Consider the following 18,966-nt stretch of genomic DNA (forward strand, 5'->3'; position numbering starts at 1 on the left):
ATTACCCTGAGAGAGGTATGTGGCTCAGGCCCTAGGGAGTTCTAGTTTCCTCCCCAGCTGAGTCCTTGCCATCCTGGTCAGTTTACCTGCAGCACTTTCAAGCCAGTGACTAAAGGTTGTTCTTTCCTTAGGTGAACGTCAGCTTCTTCCCCTGTTGTCCTAAGCCAAAATACAGGGCTGGGCTCAGCTGCACGACGTACCCACCAAGATCATCACATTGGGAGCCACACTTTGAAAACCACTGCTCTAGAGCATCTTTTTTTCCCTTGATAATTTAGCCCTCCTTCAACAAAATAGTCTGATACGAGTTTACAAAAAGGTGAAAAGATAGCATTCCCAGCAGGTCGGGTGGTGCAAAAACTGCTTTGGTAACAGTTTAAATGTACTTTATGATAAAGTAAAAAGTGAAGACTTTATTAGTACCCCAGTGATTAGTCACCTGACTATAACTAAGTTTCCTTTAACAGTCAATACAAAAATCCTCAAACAAGCTAATAGTTACTGAATATGGTCTGACTGGAACGCTTAACTATGCACACAGTCAGGTCAAAAGTGTGTCATTTACTAGTTAGTACAACAGACTACATTTCTACTACACAACGATGGAGGCACAAGTCATGCAAGCTGGCTTGAAAAATACTTCACTTGGTTTCTCGGGAACGTTTTCTAAACCACCCCTGGTCTCCGTTAAGTATTGTGATATTTTACAGCTGTAGTCTTATGACTATGACAAAAGTACTTCACAAGCACTGGAGGGTGGAAGTTCAAGGATGCAGTGAGTTCTGTATCTGGCAGAAGAGTGGGACCATTGAAATTCTAAGAAGAAAGCATTGGTTTTAAAGTCTTTAAAAAGCTTCTTATTTAGCCATCTAGAAAATTTAACAAATGAGGCTGTAAGCAACTTGGTATGTTTAGGGTCCTCTTTAATGATATATCACACACCGGACTCGCTGCAGCTTGCACTCTGCAAAATAGTGTGTTTTAGGGTACTTCTTCCACTTCTGGTTAATCTTTTTCTTCCTCTTCCTTTTCTTCTTCTCACCTGGTTCTTCCCCTGTGTCATAGTCGTCATCATTCTATGTGCCTTGTCCTGCCAAGTATAATACGGATCTTGGGACTGGATGCTCATAAAAGAAGAACCCCAATTGAAGATCTTCAAGAATTTTAGCCGTAACAACCCCACTTAGGATTCCAAACTTGGGCATTTCAGGAGTACAAAAATAATTAAAGAATGAGTCTTTGGAAGTTGTTTTGTACACTGTTCTAGAAGTCCCATTTCCTTTGCGATCCTGTTCTTAATGCATTCTGAGTGATATTCTTCTCCTTCTCCCAATGCATTTGGCACCCAATGCAGCCTGTAACCTGTGGCTCATGAGAAAAGAAGGGATCAGAATCATCCAGGTATGACCTCATTATATATGTTTTAGTCAACACCTCATTTGAGAAATATTCATTGGGTTTCAAAGAGAAATTCTATGGTGAAACTCACAGGCTCACTAGCAACTGAGGACTTGAGCCAAATATCTTTCAGGAGCTCTAAAATAGGTTCATCAGGTTCCAAAGCACATTTCAGAGCAACTCTGCAGTCTTCAAAACTTTCCACCCCCAAATAAAGAATTCTTTTAGGGTAGATCTTACCTTCAGACCTTTTCTCAAGTTTTGTCTTTATTTCCTCAACAACTGTCTCCTCGAGACCTGATTTCCATTTATTTTCATCTTCTGTTGGCTCATAAGATGATTTTGATCTCTTATCAAACAGGTTGATAGGCATATTTTCTCTCAGTGTCGTGAATTGCTTTATGATGTTGGATTTTATTTTGCCTGTTCTATCTGGAATCTTCTGCGGGCATTAAGTCGCTGCTTAATGACACTAGGCAAATCCTGAAAGAAGTTTGCACATGCTCCAACCGAATCACCTCATCTTTCTTGGAAATCTACATCAGTTTGAGGAATTTGCCTCTGCTCAACAGTTGTTTTCTTCCTTCCAGTCCTCAATAACACGGTGGGCCCCCTCTTTTGTCCCACCTTCCGATGCCGGTGCCACAGCCTCCCTGGGAGAAAGCAGAGCCTCCTGGGCACAGCTTGAGGTTTTTTTGCTTTCCAACCTCAGTGCCTTTATCTTCCTCATTATTATCTGTGAGGCCAAGTTGCTCAAGTGTCCTCCATCCCCTAAGGAAGACAGGAAGCCCAGGAGCATGTGGATGGTGACAGATGACGGGCAGGCCCTCAGCACCATATTCTATCTTTCTGGCACCATGTCGCCAGATCCCTCCTCTTGGCCTTCAGGAGCTGCCGCCTCAGCATCGAGGTTAACATCTTTAACACTCCCCTGGGCATTGCCATTCTGCCCTCCTCCCCCTCCATCCTTCACATTAGCCACTTCTCTTTAGGCAAATGGAGCTGGTGTCACGTCGCTTTCATCAGACATGTTGGGGGAACCTAGATACTTCCTGAGTAGCTACGGCTGGGAAGCAGTGGGTGTCACAGGTGACAGCAGACAATGAAGGTGGCAGCAGTGGTGCTGCTGGACTGAGGGCAATGGGCTGCTGCTGAGGTGTGACGGCCACTACTGCTGGGTGACCGGGATTAAGCGATGATGGCTGAGGAGCACAGACCTTGCCTGCGACTGAAAGTCGGGGCGGCCTCAATGCAGGGCAGGACTAGCAGATTCCCTGTCAGCCTTGAGCTGGCATTTAAATCTGGCCAAGGTCAAGGCAAGGCAAGGGGGAGCAGCCAGGCTCCGGAATGGTCAACAGTCGCCCCCTGCTGTTGCCTCTAGCAAGCTTCCCAGGTCTGACTTGCTGAGAAGAGGTAATTGACAGGCCATCCCTTTGTTGCCTCTCCGACCCCCACCCCCACCCCACTGCCTCCAGTTTGCTTTTGTGATTGGGGGCTCATTGCTCCTCTCTCCCCGCAGACCCCAGGAAGAAAGCCAAATTTATGACTACCAATATGCCGTATGCAAATGGCTTGAGACAGGTAGCTTTGAGAAACACAATAGATATAAATTCCACAAAGGGGAAGGGGTGTTTCCACCCACTAACACAAACTCCAATTAAACTTTTTTTTTTTAACCTTTTGGTCCCAGTCAAGAAGACAGCATGGTTTTGTGCAAAATGCCCTGGAGATTAATGCTCAGGTATTAATGAAAATGGTTTAGGTCTGGGAGGGACCTTAGAAATCATGGAATCCAGTGATTCCTGAACCTTGAGTGTGCATAGGAATCACCTGGAAGGCTTGTTGGACCACAGATTGCTGCCCCGCATCGCCCCCTCACCCCACAGAGGTCAGGATTCTGTGGGGTCTGGGGTGACCTGAGGATTTGCATTTCCAGCAAGTTCCCATGGGAGGCTGCTGCTGGTGGTCCGGTGGGCTGCACTTTGAGAACCACAGGTCTAATCCAACTTCCTTATTTCACAGATGGGTCAACTGAGGCAGAACCCCAGCTGGGTTCCAGAAATGGTTTTGACACTTACCAGTTGCTGCGACTTTGCAATCTCATCCGGCTTCTCTGTGCCTCAGTTTTCTCATCTACCAAGTTAGGGTGATGACCTCTGTCCTGCCTATCCTCTGAGTGGTTTAATTTACAGGGTGGCTGCTGTTGGGTAGTTACTCAGCCTTCAACAACAACCCTCTAATTACCTAACCATTTCCCCCACTGGCTACTGGGTCAGAGTTTACACCCTGCTTTCCCTTTTGTCAAGGACTGAGAGAGGGAGATGTTGTCAAATTGGGGGTAGGACATAAGCCACTGTTCTTTTTGCTGTATTTTTTCTCATGTTGCATTTGTCTCTTATGTTTGTTAATGTTTCTAAGTATATTGGTTTTCCTTTTTTGTAGAAGTTTCCTGGTCTTTTCCTTTTCTATTTCTTCCATGCTGAAGATTAGACCGTGCAAGTATATATTTTCTTCTCTTTCTTTGGTGGATTTTTTTTTTTTTTTTTTGGTGAGGAAGATTGGCCCTGAGCTAAAATCTGTGCTAATCTTCCCCTGTTTTGAATGTGGGATGCTGCTGCAGCATGCCTCGATGAGCAGTGTAGGTCCACGCCCAGGATCCGAACCCATGAACTCTGGGCTGCTTCCAAAGGGCAGTTCATGAACTTAACCACTATGCCACAGGGCCAGCCCCTCGGTGTGATTTTTTTTTTTACCATATATATCCTTATCCATCTCGAGTTATATTGACACATGATATGAACTTTGGATCTCAGTTGGCATTTTATTTCCCTAAACAGCCAACCTTGGCATCATTTGTTGAGTAATTCCTTTCCCTAGCCTTGATGTATATCTATGCACTCTTTAACACTTCTAGGAATGTAGAATAGGTGGGAGTGAGATTTGTGTCTAAAACCATTTCTTTTTCAAATGGAGAAGCTGAGGCCCGGAACAGCTAACTGCTTTTCCTAAGGTCATGCTAGTTAATGGAGAAGCCATGACTAAAACCGGGATCTCTGACTTCTAATCTGAATTTGAGATAAGTCTGCTTCTTGTCTATCTAACTTTAGTGGTCGAGATTGGCTAACGTCTCTCTATTTTTTTTGTCATCTGGGAATATAGCCTGTGTTATTTGATCTTCTAGTATTTCAAGAGATGCTGATGACCATATTTTAATGTGATTTCTCCTGAATTTTAAATTACTGTTTGGGCCAAACGCAATATGCTTCCAGCCCACATGTGACCATGGGTTGCTAAATTTTTACCTTTTAAAAAGCTGCATTGTCACGGGATTTGTAGCCTAACTTCTGTTCTAGCTATTGCAAACATGGACCATCCAGCTAATATCAGGAGAGAAGCATTTCCTTATTGCTTTTCTTTCTTTTTCTTCTCCAAATAACCCAGCAGAGCAACTTGTATTAGAGTGTTCCTGTAAGACACCAGCTGAATTAGATTATCTGAATTGGTTTATGGCATTAATGCCATTTCTGATAGTTCCCTGATTTTATTGACTTGAATTGTAATCTAGGATTAGACTAATATGTAGCAGGTTACCCTTCATTATGGTTCCTGGAGTGATGAAAATCCCAGGCCCGTAATCAACTTAGTGAGATACGGTGATCCCAGCGTGCTGGATTTGAAGGGAAACCAATGTGGTGATTGCATACTAGTGCCTCTTCCTTTCATTTAACCTCACCTTAACTCAGACAGCCCTGGCAGAGCTTTCAATATCTGTCCTTATCTATAGTAGTTTTGCAAACATATTTTGAATCTTTTGACTTCCTGCCTGAATTACTGTTGGCTATCAAATGTGCTATTAGCATTTAGACGGTGGGCCATTGATGTACTGTTTAGTTAGGAAAGTGATACCCAAGGGAGAACTAAGAGATTTCATAATAGGGAGAATAAAAAGATAAAGCATTTAAGGGATGGTGTGCCTTTTTGTACTGGAAGATAAAGGTTATTGTAAAAGTGATTCCCTTGGTTATGCCATAGGGCCTTTCAGAAATGGTACGAAATTTGATGATGAGATGGAGAAGAAAACCTATTCTAGTTCTCAACTCTATTGCTTCCTCCTTACGTTAAGCTTTAAGAATCTCTCACTCTGATTATTGCAATGTCATAACGGGTCTTCTTGCTTCCATTATTGCTGTCTTTCAGTCTATTCTCAATATAGCAGTCAGGGTGATCTTGTTAAGTCATAAATCAGATCATGTCCAATAGCATCCTTCCAATGCCTCCCATATCATGTTAAGTAAAATCTAAGTGATTTCAATAGCCTTATAGAGCCCTCCATGATGTGGACCCTCATTACTTCTCTGACCTCATGTCCTACTTCTTTTCTCATTACTCTGTTTCAGCCACACTGTTTGTCCCTCTGACACACACCAGGCATTTTCTTCCACAGGACCTTTATTATTTCCTCTGCCTTGAATCCTCTTCCCCCAATGATCTGTGTATCTAGTACCCTCACCTTATTCTCTTCTTTAATCACTGGTCATCTTCTTACTGAGGTCTTACCTGACTATTCTGTTTTAACTTGAAACTCTCCTTCAACACTTCTAGTTCTCTTTCCTTGCTTTATTTATTTAATTTTTTTGCCACATCATATCAATTTCTAACCTACTCTATGTTTTACTTATTTGTTTACAGTTTAAAAGGTGTCTCTGGGCAGGGCAGGAGAGTTTTGGGCCCACAAGGTGAGATTCTCTTCATCAGATTAAGGTAAGTTTCCTTTGAGGTTTATTAAATGCTTTTTCTACATGTATTAAAATAATAGATTTTTTTCTTTTACTCTTTTAATGTGGGAATTACATTGCTATGGATTTTTCCATTTTGTTTCTTTCTTCAAAGAACCAACTTCTGGCTTTGTTCAACTTTATTTTGTGTTTGAGTTCTACTTCATTAATTTCTACTCTTTATTATTCCTTCCTTCTACATTCTTTGAGTTTAATTGTATGCCCTTTTTCTAACTTCTTGAGTTGGATACTTAGATTTGCATTGATTTATCAACCTTTCATCTTTTCTAAGATATGCACTTAGGGCCAAGGCCACCTTCGTGGGTGTGCTACCTGTGCAGTCACACAAGACTCCACACTCAGAAGGACCCTGCTTGGTTTAATGCTGTTGTCATCTTGAAATTCTTAATAATTTTATCTTTGTACTGTATTTTTAAAGTGAAATCTTATGGGACAACAGAGCATGCACATGAGCAGAGGAGACATGTACAAGATGCATGTCTGAAGTTCCTTGCTGCCCTATTTGCATATAGTGTTTGTGATGCTCTGTGTGCATAGGATTCTGAAATTGCATAATATGAAGATGAATAGTAAGAATTCATGCATTATAATAATTTAAAACTTAAATTTTTCTTTCCTTAAAGTTACATTAAATATCAAATAAAAAACACCATGACAAGTTGAGAGAGAGACTGGCAGAAAGGAGAAAGCTTTTTATATTATCTTTAATGGGACTTTCTCTCCCCATGGCTTTTTGAACAAAGGGCCATCCATTTTCGATTTGCACTGGGCCTGGCCAATTATGTAGCCAACCCTGCTTAAGTATATTTCCAAGCACGACATCCCAAAACTTTGATATATCATATTTTCACTATAATTCAGTTAAAAATATTTTTAAAATTTCCATTGTTATTTGTTTCTTTTATCCATGAAGTATTTAGAAATGAATGTCTTATCTGTCAAACGTGGGGGTTTTCTATTTATGATTTTATTATTATTTCTAGTTTGTCTTTAGTCTGGTGAGATAGCATATTCTGTGTGATTTTAGTCCTTTCAAACTTGTTGCTTTTTAATGCATGTGGTCAATTTTAGTAAATGTTCTATGAGTGTTTGAAAGATATATTCTGCAAAATTGGGTGCAGTGTTCTATATATGTTGAATCCAGTTTGTTAATTGTGTTGTTTATACTTCTATAGCTTTATTGAATTTTTGTCTTTTGCTAAGAGAAATCTGTTGAAATCTCTGAGTATTATTATGGAATTTTCTATTTTTCCTTTTAGTCCTGTCAATTATTATCTTATAAATTTTGAGGTACATTGTGTTCCCATTTTTGTTTATTTCAAGATTTTTTTTATTTAATCTTTGACCCATTGGTTGTTCAGGAATGTCTTATTTAATTTCCACACATTTGTGAATTTTCCAGTTTGCTCCTGTTATTGATTTCTAATGTTATACTATTGTGGTCAGAAAAGATACTTGGTATGCTTTCAGTCTTTTTAAATATGCTAAGACTTGTTTTGTGACCTAACATATGATCTATCCTGGAGAATGTTTCATGCGCGCTTGACAGAATGTATTCTGTTGCTGTCAGCTAGAATGTTCTGTATGTGTCAAGTCCATTTGGTCTCAAGAATAGTTCAAATCTAATGTTTCCTTATTGATTTTTCTCTCTGGATGATCTATCCATTATTGAAAATGAAGTATTGAAGTCGCCTCCTATTACTGTATTGTTGTCTATTACTCCCTTCAGATCTGTTAGTATTTGCTTAATATATTTGGGTTCTCCAATGTTGGGTGCATATATATTTACAATTGTTATATCTTCTGGATGAATTGACCCCTTTATCATTAAATAATACCTTCTTTGTCTCTTGTTACGGTTTTTGACTTAAAGTCTATTTTGTCTGATGTAAGTATAGCTCTCCCTGATCTCTTTTGGGTTCTATTTGCATGGAATATCTTTTTCTGCTGCTTCATTTTGAGCCTATGTGTGTCCTTGAAGTTGAAGTGAGTCTCTCGTAGGTAGCATATAGTTGGATATTGTTTTTCTATACATATTCTGTGCCTTTTGATTGGAGAGTTTAATCCATTTACATTTAAAGTAATTATTGATAGGTAAGGACTTACTATTGCCATCATGTCAATTTTTTTCTGGCTATTTTGTAGTTCTTTTGTTCCTTTATTCCTTTCTTGCTGTCTTCCTTTTGAATTGATGATTTTCTGTAGTGGTAAACTTTGATTACCTTCTCTTTATCTTGTGTGTATATACTTCTGTGTTTCCCATACTTTTGTCTCTCTGTGTTTTAGTGTGAATATTTTATTCTAGACTATATCTGTCTATCATCTATCATGATATTATGTCCATATATTCTTCCTCCAGAGAAGATTTATATTTGCTTCTGGTAGGTGTCCAGGCTAGGAGCACTAACAATCTTTGGTCCATTTCCAGTTTCCCCCTACTTCTAGAACACATCACTTTTCCTGGGAGGTTTACTAGAGTCCCTTTTCTTTGTGGGACCTGAACTCCATGATTTATTTTCCCAGCTTTGGGAGCCTATTAAAAACCCTGTTCATCTTCTCCCCCTCTCAGATGGCTCTTCCCAAATTAGAGGATATTTCTAGGGGAACTGTGGTCCCCAAAACTGGGTTCTCCTTTCTGGGTTTCTGTCTCTCAGATCTTGGCCCTCTAATTCTTTGTTGTCTTGAGCAGGTCTTCAGTGCCTTGAAACCAGATTTTAAAAAAATTCTACAAAACTTGGGGCTGGCCCCATGGCCGAATGGTTAAGTTCTCGAGCTCTGCTTCGGTGGCCTTGGGTTTTGCTGGTTCAGATCCTCGGCGCAGACATGGCACCACTCATCAAGCCATGCTGAGGTGGCATCCCACATAGCATAACCAGAGGCACTCACAACTAGAATATACAACTATGTACTGGGGGGCTTTGGGGAGAAGAAGAAGAAGAGAAAAAAAGAAGATTGGCAACAGATGTTAGCTCAGGTGCCAGTCTTTAAAAACAAAAAGCTTCGATAAAGCTTTTCTAATTGTTCTCAATGGAAGGGTTAATACAAATTACCTAGTTGTTATTATTGAATGTAGAACTCATATTTTTATGGTGCATTTTTGCTTTTCCTTGAACTTTTACCGTTATCATCTTTTACCTTTGTCATTCTTTTTTTCTGTATTTACATGCTTATTCACTTCAGAAAACATGTATGTATTGGGTACCTACTATGTGCTATTTACTCTATTACATGCTGAGAACTAGCAGGAAAACAGGATATTGTTTCATTTTATTAGATTACTATGGCCTCTTTGAAGAAGTGTCATTATCTGTCTCTAATATATGAGATATCAAAGATCCTGATAATTAAAAGTCTTGTCCAAGGTCAAACAATGAGTTTGTAGCAGAGCTTGGACTTGATCTTGAAATGCCTAACTCTTTTTTTTTTTCTTGAGGAAGATTGGCCCTGAGCTAACATCTTTTGCCAATCTTCTTTTTTCTTTCTTCCCAAAGCCCCAGCACATAGTTGTATATCCTAGTTTCAGGTAATTCTAGTTCTTCTATGTGGGATGCCACCACAGCATGGCTTGATGAGTGGTGTGTAAGTCTGTGCCCAGGATCCAAACCAGTGAACCCCAGGCTACCAAAGTGGAGCGTGTGAGCTTTATTACTTGGTCATGGGGCTGGCCCCCTGCTTAACTCTTTTTGAGAGTTCTTTTCACTATATTTCATTGCTTGGGAGAACCTTAAGACTTTAGGGCCAGAGAGATTTTGTCTTACTGTAGCTCAGAAACTGAGATTCCACCATTCACAAAAGGGGTGGTGTGAAATAGTGTGAAAAATTTCCCAAGTGAATTACCCTTATGCTGGATTACTTCATTAATCATTAGTCATCACAATCCATTGCTTTTGTATAGTGCTTAAAAATTTACCTTATACTTTCACAAACTCTCTCCTTTTTAAGGTTGGTATTGGGAGATAGTACCTTGTAATAAAGGCTGTTTTGCATTGAGCTTCTCTGTAAGACTTGATTTTGCCTAAGTTGGGTCAAAACTTTTATTATAGTAGCATCCAGAATTCTAGAGTGTTTGAAGTTAATGTAGAGATTGTCTAGGTCAAGTTATCTAATAAATAAATATAAATATACATAAAACACATAAGTCTGTCGTTTTAATTCTGAAAGTGCATTAATGAAATCACTAACAGTAATCCAGATAAAATAGGAAGAAATATGGATTAATAGCCAAACATGATAATCCCAAAGGCTCCTTCAAAGGATCAAACTTATGGCTGAAATGTCTTTTTTTCCTGCAAATATGAACCCCATGTAATTTGTAATAGTAAATCACATAGAGCAGGCAGTATTTGGAATTTGGGTTTCCTGGCTCTTATGAGCTTTGGCAAAATAATGGAGTAATATTGCCCTTAAAATTTTTTACCTATTCACCTTGAAAGACGGTGTGGTCTTTAGGGAAGAGAATGTTAATTGCTAGGAAGAAGGCTGCAAGGCTAAGGATTTTGGTCTGCACAGTTTGAATATGGGTGGGTTTCCTGCTGTTGTATACTGTTGTTAGGCAAATTTCAGGCCTCTAAGGGACAAACCAAAGCAAATGTTGCCAGTGGGAGAGGTGAGGCTCTTGCTGCTTTTTCCTTCCTTCTTCCCTGGGGTGACCAGTAGCTATCCAACACTTGCAGCTTCCTGAGAGTTTGAGTGATCTAGAAAGGGAAACATTGCCGTAGGCTAGTGTTTTTCTAACTTGGCTCTGGATAAGAATCAGCTGGAGGTACTTGTTAAACATACAGATTTCTAGGATCAGAATCATTGGAGATAAGTCCTGAGAATCTGTACTTTAACAAGTGGTGCAGGTTATTTTGATGCACAAAGAGTTTGAGAACCATTGGTTAGAATTTAAGGCCATGGTCTTTAGAGTCAGGGCAAACCTCAGTTCAGATTCAAGCTCTGCCACATACTAACTGTACTTCCATCCAGTCTTCCTTATGTTATCATACCCTTCTACTCCCATAGTATCCTGTGTCATAATCATCTCTCAATTGCATATGTTCAATTAGGTAGTTGTCTAGTTTCTTCTTTCTAGTGTAGGGAAAAATCTCTGTATTAGGGTAAAGGCTAATGTGCGATAGCAAAGACAACTCCGTCAGCTTAAATAAGATAGAAGTTTATTTTTCATTCATGGGATAGTCTAGAGATGAGTGGATCAAGTCTTGCAGAGTGGCTTTCCTTCATATGGTCATTCATGAAATTAGATTTCTTCCATCTTCTTGCTCCACTATCTTCTATGGTATACTCCTTGTCTACATGGTTGAAGCTGGTTCACCTCCAAGTTCATGTTCCTGATTTCAGGAAAGGGAAAGAAAGCGTACGGAGCAAGTGGTTTCATCTTCAAAGAGATGATCTGGAAGTTGCACCCTTCACTTCCACTCTCATCTCATTGGCTCAGTTAAGTCACATGGCCACAATGAACTGACGTGGAAGTTGGGGAATATAGTCTCTATCAGGGCATTCATGGGCCCAGATAAAACTTGGTGGCCCTCTTGATAAAAGAAAGGGAGGATAAATCCTAGGGGACAATTAGTTGCTGACACAGCCCCCAATTTAGAGGAAACCATAGGACTTAGCAGTTAATACTCTGGGCTTTAGAGGCAGAAACCTGTGTTGAAATACTGGCTTTCCACTGTGTACCCTTGAGTGAGCCAAATTTAAACCTCTCTGCAAGTGTTTGTTCATCTGCAAAATGTGGGATAATAACAGTGTCTCTCTCTTGGAATTATTGGTAGGATTTTAGAAGATAATCCATGTAAACTTTTAGCATAGTAGCTGGCATACAGTAACCACTCAATAAGTACTAAGCTGCTAGTATTAATATAAGTATTATTACAATAGGCTCTCGGGCAGGGGGAGAGTAGATCAGGGATGGCATCATGGAGGAAGCTACATTTGAGGTGGTCCTTGAAAAATGGGCAGGGTTTTCACAGATGGTGATAGAAGAGAAAGAGAATTCCGAAAGAGGCAACAGTAGGGAATGATTTATTCAACTATTATTGAGTATCCACACGTGACAGGTATTAATAGTTTAGTGATTAAGGGCATGGGCTTTAGGTCATGCAGCAAAGGGCCCAAATATCAGCTATGCCATTTATTCCTTCTCTTCGCAGTTCTGACTCATACCATGTGGTACTTCTAACTCTGCTCTCACCCCCTTACCACCTATGTTGGTTACTCATAACTCTCTCTTAACTGTACAATTTGATAATGGCTTGTTTTCTGAAGGAGCAGAGAAAAACCTCCTTCTGAGGCAATTACCACCACCCACTTCCTTTCCTTATATGTACAGTTATTTGGTTGAAAGTCATTCTGTCTTTGTTCTCTCCTAATTCCCAATTGTGAAATGGATTCCAATCTTCCTACCTACATAGGATTGCTATGAGGTTGGATTCACTATTCTGACCAATCATATCTTAGTATATTACTTTTTTTTTTAAAGCTTGGCACCTGGGCTAACAACTGTTGCCAATCTTTTTTTTATTTGTTTGTTTTTTCTGCTTTATCTCCCCAAACCCCCCCCCCGCCCCCCCCCCATACACAGTTGTGTATCTTAGTCGCAGGTCCTTCTAGTTGTGGGATGTGGGATGCCGCCTCAACGTGGCCTGACGAGCTGTACCATGTCCGCGCCCAGGATCCGGACCCTGGCCCGCCGCAGCGGAGCGCATGAACTTAACCAGTAGGCCACGGAGCCGGCCCCAGTATATTACTTTTTTGATGTTAGTTCACCAGTTTATGATTCTAATTTATTTCCTCTATTAATTTATCAATTGTTCCTCTTTTTAAATTTTCTAGTGGTTGCCCTAGGGTTTACAAAATTAATCTTTAACTTATGAAAATTTACTTTAAAGATATTGTGCCTCAGTAGTTGCCAGGGGCTGAGGGATGGAGGAAATAGGGAGAGGTTGGTACAAACTTTCAGCTGTAAGATGATTAAGGTCTGAGAATCTAATGTATATCACGGTGACTATAATTGATAACACTACATTGTATAATTGAAATTTGCCAAAAGAGTAGAACTTAAATGTTCTCTCTAAAGAAATTTATGTATATAAATGTATCAGGTCATGAATGTGTTAGTTAACTAGATGGGAGGAATCTTTTCATAATTTATACTTATATCAAATTATCATGGTAAACACTTTAAATATCTTACAATTTTGTCAGTTATACTTCGATAAAGCTGAAAAAAATTATGCTCCTTCATTTATACTGTAAGAATTTTATAATAGTATAATTTCATTTCCTTTCTCCTATCTTTTTGCTGTCTCATTATGTTTCACTTTTGTGTATGCTGCAAACTCCATAATACATTGTTACTATTTGCTTTAGACTGTCAATTACCTTTTATTAAAGATTTTATTTTTTTGAGCAGTTTTAGGTTTACAGTAAAATTGAGAGGAAGATACAGAAATTTCCTCTTGTCCTTACACATGCATAGTCTTCCCCATTATCAATATCACTTACTCGAGTGTTACATTTATTTTTTTATCAACCGTGAACCTACATTGACACATCATAATTACCCAAAGTCCATAGTTTACCTTAGGGTTCACTCTTGGTGGTGTACATTCTATGGGTTCAGAAAAATGTATAATGACATGTAGCCAACATTTTAATATCACACAGAGTATTTTCACCACACTACAAATCCTCTGTGCTCTGCATATTCATCTCCCTCCTCTCCCCAACCCCTGGCAACCACTGATCTTTTTACTGTCTCAATAGTTTTGCCTTTTCAGCATGTCATATAGTTGGAATCATACAGTATGTACCCTTCTCAGATTGCCTCCTTTCACTTAGTAATATGTATTTATGATTCCTCCATGTAGTTTCATGGCTTAATATCTCAGTTATTTTTATCTCTGAATAGTATTCCATTGTCTACATGTACCAGAGTTTGTTTATCCATTCACCTACTGAAGGACATCTTGGTTGCTTCCAAGTTTTGGCAATTATGAATAAAACTGCTATAAACATCCATGTGCAGGTTTTTGGACATACATTTCCAACTCCTTTGGGTAAATACCAAGCTGTGTGATTGCTGGATTGTGTGGTAAAAGTACGTTTAGTTTTGTAAGAAACTGCCCAAGTGTGTTCCAAAGTGGCTGTATCATTTTGGATTCCTACCGGCAATGTCCTGTTGTTCCACATCCTTGTTAGTATTTGGTGTTGTCAGTGTTCTGGATTTTGGTCACTCTAATAAGTGTGTAGTGGTATCTCATTGTTACTTTAGTTTGCATGTCCCTAATGACATATGATGTGGAACACCTTTTCATAGGCTTATTTGCCATCTGTATATCTTCTTTGGTGAGGTGTCTGTTAAGGTCTTTGGCCCATTTTGTAATCAGGTTGTTTTCTTTCTTTCTTTTTTTTTTTGAGGAAGATTAGCCCTGAGCTAACTACTGCCAATCCTCCTCTTTTTGCTGAGGAAGACTGGCCCTGAGCTAACATCCGTGCCCATCTTCCTCCACTTTATATGTGGGACTCCTACCACAGCATGGCGTGCCAAGCAGGGCCATGTTTGCACCCAGGATCCGAACCAGTGAACCCCGGGCCACTGAAGTGGAATGTGCGAACTTCACTGCTGCGCCACCGGGCCAGTTCCAGGTTGTTTTCTTACTGTTAAGTTTTAAAAGTTATTTGTATTTTTTGGATAACAGTCCTTTATCAGATGCATCTTTTGCAAATATTTTCTCCCAGTCTGTGGCTTTGATATTGTTTTTTTGCAGAGCAGAAGTTTTTTTTTTTTTTAAAGATTTTATTTTTTCCTTTTTCTCCCCAAAGCCCCCCAGTACATAGTTGTATATTCTTCGTTGTGGGTCCTTTTAGTTGTAGCATGTGGGACACTGCCTCAGCGTAGTTTGATGAGCAGTGCCATGTCCGTGCCCAGCATTCGAACCAACGAAACACTGGGCAGCCTGCAGCAGAGCGCACAGACTTAACCACTTGGCCACGGGGCCAGCCCCTTGCAGAGCAGAAGTTTTTAATTTTTTTTTTTCTGGTGAGAAAGATTGGTCCTAAACTAACATCTGTTGCCAATCTTCCTGTTTTTGCTTGAGGAAGATTGTCCCTGAGCTAACATCCATGCCAATCTTCCTCTATTTGATATGTGGGATGCTGCCACAGCATGGCTTGATTGGCAGATAACCACAGCAGTGATTAGCAGTTTGGATCCTTGGGATCCAAACCTGTGAACCCTGGGCTGCCAAAGTGGAGTGCACAAACTTAATCACTACACTACTGGGATGGCCCCCAGAAGTTGTTAATTTTAATGAAGTCGAGCTTATCAATTCTTTCTTCATGGATCGTGTCTTACGTGTTGTATCTAAAAAGGCATCACCTCACCCAAAGTCATCAAGGTTTTCTCCTATGTTATCTTCCAAGAGTTTTATAGCTTTGCATTTTACATTTAGGTCTATGATCCATTTTAAGTTAATTTTTGTGAAGGGTATAAGGCTTGTGTCTAGATTCTTTTTTTTAAAAATTTTTGTGCCATGGGTGTCTAGTTGTTCCAGCACCATTTGTTGAAATGACTATCTTTGCTCCATTGTATTGCCTTTTCTCCTTTCTCGAAGACCAGTTGACTATATTTATGGGGGTCTATTTCTGGGCTATCTATTATGTTCCATTAATTTTTTGTTTTTTCTTTCACCAATACCAAACTGTCTTGATTATTGTAGCTTTATAGTAAGTCTTGAAATCAGGTATCATCAATCCTCCAACTTTGTTCTTCTCCTTCAATATTGGGTTGACTATTCTGGGTCTTTTACTTATTTATATAAATTTTAGAATCAGTTTGTCAATATCCATAAAATAAGTTGCTGGGATTTTGATTGGGATTACATTGAATTTGTAGATCACATTGGGGAAAACTGATGTCTTGACAATATTGAGCCTTCTTATCCGTGAACATGGACTCTCTCTCCATTTATTTTTTTGTTTGATTTTGTTCATCAGAGTCTTGTAGTTTTCTTCCTATAAATATTGTACATATTTTATTAGATTTATCCCTAAGGTTTTCATTTTGGAGGGGTGCTAATGTAAATGGTACTGTGTTTTTAATTTAAAATTTCATTTGTTCATTGCTGGTGGATAGGAAATTGATTGACTTATGTATATTAACTTTGTATGCTGCAACCTTGCTATAATCACCTATTAGTTTCAGGAGTTTTTTGTTGATTCTTTTAGATTTTCTATGCAGATGATCATGTCATCTGTAAACAAAGACAGTTTGATTTCTTCCTTCCCAATCTGTATACCTTTTATTTCCTTTTCTTGCTTTATTATATTAGTAAGGACTTCCATTATTATGTTGAAAAAGAGGGGTGAGAGAGGACATCTTTGCCTTGTTCCTGATCTTAGTGAAGAAGCTTTGTTTCTCACCAATTCAGCATGATGTTACCTTAGGTTTTTTGTAGACAGTCAAGTTGAGAAAGTTCTCCTCTTACTCCTTGTTTACTGAGAGTGTTTATCATGAACGGGTGTTGGACTTTGCGAAATGCTTTTTCTGTATCTATTGATATGATCGAGTAGTTTTTCTTTTTTGGTCTGTTGATGTGGTGGATTCCATTAATTGATTTTTGAAAGTTGAACCAGCTTTGCATATCTAGGATTAAATTCTGTTTGGTCATGGTATACAATTCTTTTTATGCTTTGTTGGAGTCAATTTGCTAATATTTTGTTGAGGATTTTTGCATCTATGTTCATGAAAGATACTGATCTGTAGTTTTCTTTTCTTGTAATGTCTTTGTCTGGTTTTGGTATTAGAGTAATGCTGGCCTTATAGAATGAGTTAGGAAGTATTCCCTCTACTTCTATCCTCTGAAGGAGACTGTAGAGAATTGGTATAACTTCTTCCTTAAGTGTTTGGTAGATTTCACCAGTGAACCCATCTGGGCCTGTTGCTTTCTGTTTTGGAAAGTTATTAATTATTCATTCAATTTATTTAATAGATATAAGCTTATCAGATCATCTATTTCATCATGTATGAGTTTTGGCAGATTGTATCTTTCAAGGAATTAGTCTATTTCATCTATGTTATCAAATTTGTGGGCATAGAATTGTTCAAAGTATTGTTTTCTTATCTTTTTGTTGCCCATGAGATCTATAGTGATGTCCCTTTTTCATTTCTAATATTAGTAATTTTTGTCCTCTCTCTTTTTTTCTTAGTTAGTCCTATGTAGGGGCTTATCAATTTTTATTGGTCTTTCCAAAGAACTGGCTTTTGGTTTTGTTTATTTTTTTCTATTGATTTCCTGTTTTCAATTTTATTTATTTCTTCTCTCATTCTTACCATTTCTTGTTTTTCCTGCTTACTTTGGATTTAATTTGCTCTTCTTTTTCTGTTTTTCTAAGGTAGAAATTCATATTATTGATTTCAGGTGTATCTTCTTTTCTAACATGCATGCAATGCTGTAAATTTCCCTCTAAGCACTGTTTTCACTGCATCCCACAAATTTTGATAAGGCATCTTTCCATTTTGATTTATTTCAAAATGTTTTAAAATTTCTCTTGATTTTTTCTTTGACCCTTGTGTTATTTAGAAGGGTGCTGTTTAATCTCCATGTATTTTGGGATTTTATAGTTATGTTTCTGTTATTGACTTCTAGTTTAATTCCACTGTGGTCTGAGAGCAGACATTATATGATTTATATTCTTTTACATTTAAGGTGTGTTTTATGCCCCAGAATATGGTCTATCTTGGTGAATGTTCCATGTACGCTTGAGAAAAATGTTTATTCTGCTGTTGTTGGATGAAGTAGTCTATGGATGTCAATTATGTCCAGTTGATTGACAGTGTTGTTGAATTCAACTATGTCCTTACTGATTTTTCTGCCTGCTGGATCTGTCCATTTCTGAGAGAGGGGTATTGAAGTCTCCAGTTGTGATGGTAGATTCCTCTCTCTCTCTTTGCAATTCTATCAGTTTTTGCCTCACATAGTTTGATGCTCTGTTGTTAGGTGCATACACATTGGTAATTGTTATGTCTGCTTGGAGAACTGATCCTTTTATCATTATGTAATGCTCTTCTTTATCCCTGATAACTTTCCTTACTTTGATGCATGCTCTGTATAAAATTAATATAGATACTCCTGCTTTCTTTTTATTAGTGTTAGCATGGTATATTTTTCTCCATTCATTTAGTTTTAATTTATAGGTTTCTTTATATTTAAAGTGGATTTCTTGTAGTCAGCATAGTTGGGTCATGTTTTTGATCCACTCTGACAATCTCTATCTTTTAATTGGTGCATTTAGACTCTTGACATTCAAAGTGATTGTTGGTATGGTTGGGTTAATGTCTACCATATTTGTTACTGTTTTATGTTTGTTGCCCTTATTTTTTTGTTCCTATTATTATCTTCCACTCTTTTTTCTACCTTTTGTGGTTTTAGCTGAGTATTTTATATGATTCCATTTTCTTTTCTTTTGCAGCATATCAGTTATGCTTTTTTAAAAACTTTTTTTAGTGGTTGCCCTAGCATTTGCAATATACATTTGCAACTAATCCAAGTTCTCTTTCAAGTAACACTATACCACTTCATGGGTAGTGTGGGTACCTTATAATAACAAAATAATCCTAATTCCTCCTTTCTGTACCTTGTACTATTGCTGAAATTCATTTCACTTATGTATAAGCATACATAAGTATATGTATGTCTATACAAATTCATGCATAATCAAATACATTGTTATTATTTTGAGCAAACTATCAGCTGTTATATTAAGAATA

General features: G+C 38.4%; 1 long non-coding RNA gene across 2 annotated transcripts in view; it reads left to right on the forward strand.

Moving 5' to 3' along the window:
* LOC106824854 (uncharacterized) overlaps window positions 1-18,966 on the forward strand; it is a 219,234-nt gene that overhangs the window by 61,667 nt on the left and 138,601 nt on the right. For both annotated transcript variants that reach the window (XR_011499897.1, XR_011499898.1), the window contains exon 3: window positions 6,088-6,159. This is a non-coding gene — a long non-coding RNA (uncharacterized lncRNA). The remainder of the gene's footprint in view (window positions 1-6,087; window positions 6,160-18,966) is intronic.

This window comes from Equus asinus, chromosome X, assembly GCF_041296235.1.
Source record: "Equus asinus isolate D_3611 breed Donkey chromosome X, EquAss-T2T_v2, whole genome shotgun sequence".
Lineage (NCBI taxonomy): Eukaryota > Metazoa > Chordata > Mammalia > Perissodactyla > Equidae > Equus > Equus asinus.